Source organism: Mus musculus, chromosome 7, assembly GCF_000001635.26.
Source record: "Mus musculus strain C57BL/6J chromosome 7, GRCm38.p6 C57BL/6J".
Lineage (NCBI taxonomy): Eukaryota > Metazoa > Chordata > Mammalia > Rodentia > Muridae > Mus > Mus musculus.
Genome location: NC_000073.6, coordinates 125277778 through 125280518, shown reverse-complemented (window position 1 = coordinate 125280518; position 2741 = coordinate 125277778). Strand labels below are relative to the sequence as shown.

At 42.4% G+C, this 2741-nt stretch overlaps 1 pseudogene; it reads left to right on the top strand.

Annotated features, from left to right (window-relative positions):
* The first annotated feature begins 2181 nt into the window (after nucleotides 1–2181).
* Nucleotides 2182–2307, top strand: Gm51509 (annotated as a pseudogene).
* Nucleotides 2308–2741: the final 434 nt, after the last annotated feature.

The window sequence follows — 2741 nt, the reverse complement described above, 5'->3', positions numbered from 1 at the left end:
AGAGTCCAGAGTGGGCTCAACCCTGAGCTGGGCCATGTGTGGAGGAGTGGAGGTGGGATAAGAGATCCAGGAGACCAAGAGGCCAAAATGACAAGAAAGTAAAAGATAAAAAGGACTAGCATAGGTAGCCTAAATGTCTGGATTACATAGAGAAGAACTGCTAGGGGAAGGGCAGTCCAGCCCCTGAGCTGGAGTGTTCAGGGTAGGGGGCAGGTATGCCAGCCATACCCAGGAACAGGTAGGGAGTGAGGGATACTGGGAGAACCTGGTGGACAGACCAGCTTTGATATGTTAAATAGGCACCACAGTTGGCCATTTGTCTCTAGTTTGAGACTAACAGCTGGAACATTCTTCTGCATTAGAGAAGCATTACCTAATTGCCAACCAGAAAATAGCCTCTGCCCTCATGTTGGGTTTTGAAGTCGGAGCTCCAATGAGCTCCAATGAGCTCCTTGACTGTCAGTGCACAGAGGGAAGACTGGGTTTCTGAGAGCATGACTTGAAGCAGTATGAGGCATGCCTCGGGCAAAATGCTCAGTCAGTGACAAGCAGAAACTACTTCTGCAGAGCCACGCATGCTTCTGCCAGCTGTGGCATTAGCTCTTGTGTGATATTAGCTCCCCTCACAGTGTGGACACCATGATGTGTGTGCTACTGCATCTCTTCCGCACATAAGGAGAAGGAGAACACCTAACATGATTTCACATCTGCTTAGGAATTTGCAAGGAGAGGTGAGTTCCCCCAGCTCCAGCTCTGCCTGGGCTATGGTTACCTACTCTTTTCTGACTTCTCATGGCAAAGGGAGTTTCCCGTTCCCCCTTCCTTAGTGGTGCTCAGGTGTTTGTAAGGCCATCTGCCAACTGATCTAAGGATTTTGAGGATAGAATCCAAGCAGATCAAGTGACCATAGGTGTGTGGGTTCACTTCTGGGTCTTCAATTCTATTCCATTGATCTACCTGCCTCTCACTGTATCAATACCATGCAGTTTTTATCACTATTGCTCTGTAGTACAGCTTGAGGTCAGTGATGGTGATTCCACCAGAAGTTCTTTTATTGTTGAGAATAGTTTTCGCTATCCTAGGTTTTTTTGTTATTCCAGATGAATTCAATAATTGCTCTTTCTAACTCTGTGAAGAATTGAGTTGGGATTTTGATGGGGACTGCATTTAATCTGTAGATTGCTTTTGGCAAGATGGCCATTTTTACTATATCAATCCTGTCACTCCATGAGCATGGGAGATCTTTCTATCTTCTGAGATCTTCAATTTCTTTCTTCAGAGACTTGGTGTTCTTGTCATACAGATCTTTCACTTGCTTGGTTAGAGTCACACCAAGGTATTTTATATTATTTGTGACTATTGTGAAGGGTGTCATTTCCCTAATTTCTTTCTCAGTCTGTTTATCCTTTGTGTAGAGAAAGGCCACGGATTTGTTTGAGTTAATTTTATATCCAGATACTGAAGTTGTTTATCAGGTTTAGAAGTTCTCTGGTGGAATTTTTGGGCTCACTTAAGTATACTATCATATCATCTGCAAATAGTGATATTTTGACTTCTTTCTTTCCAATTTGTATCCCTTTGATCTCCCTTTGTTGTCTAAATGCTCTGACTAGGACTTTAAGTACTATATTGAATAGGTAGGGAGAAAGTGGGCAGCCTTGTCTAGTCCCTGATTTTAGTGGGATTGCTTTAGGTTTCTCTCCATTTAGTTTGATGTTAGCTACTGGTTTGCTGTATATTGCTTTTATTATGTTTAGGTATGGGCCTTGAATTTCTGATCTTTCTAAGACTTTTATCAAGAAGGGGTGTTGGATTTTGTCAAATGCTTTCTCAGCATCTAATGAGATGATCATATGGTTTTTTCTTCCAGTTTGTTTATATAGTGGGTTATGTTGATGGATTTCTGTATATTGAGCCATCTCTGCATCCCTGGATGAAGCCTACTTGATCATGATGGATGTCCGTTTTGATGTGTTCCTGGATTCGCTTTGCAAGAATTTTATTGAGTATATTTGCATCAATATTCATAAGGGAAATTGGTATGAAGTTCTCTTTCTTTGTTGGGTCTTTGTGTGGTTGCCCTCTGACTCTCATGTGTATGCTGTGGCATGTCTGCACATCCCTGTACTCCCACATTGGGGGAGAGGAGTGGGGATAAATACATAGATATAAATACGGTAGATACTGACCTGGTAGGGGAGATGCCAAGATCAAAATGTTAGTTATATAAGGTGCAGCTTATCAATTGGACTCCTGATGACTGCTGCATAATTTGTCATAGTGTGGGATTACGTTCATGCTCCCACCTAAACAATAAGGTGTAGAGTGTGTGAAAAAAGCCCTCCATGTCAGTCTCTGCCTCCACATGCACACACATGCACATGTTCGCATGTGCACTGGCATACACATGAATACATGTGTGCACGTGTAAGTTGGCAGTTATGTGAAAAAGCTTCTTTGGAAAGAGGTAAACCCAGTTTATATCTGTTCAACATCATTTGTTGATTGTAAGAAAAAACAAAACAAAACAAAACAAAACAAAACAAAACAAAACAAAACAAAACAAAATGTTGGCAGTTCATTAACAACCTCTGAAAACAGACTGAAAAGGATGGGTCTAGTGTGTGACTCTGGCCAGTCGGCAGCCATGTGAGTGGAGCTCCTGTCTGTGTGGATGACTGGAAGCCTCTTTTTGTGGTCAGTCCTTTTCTCAGATGTGCACTGTGCCTGGCACAGAGCCA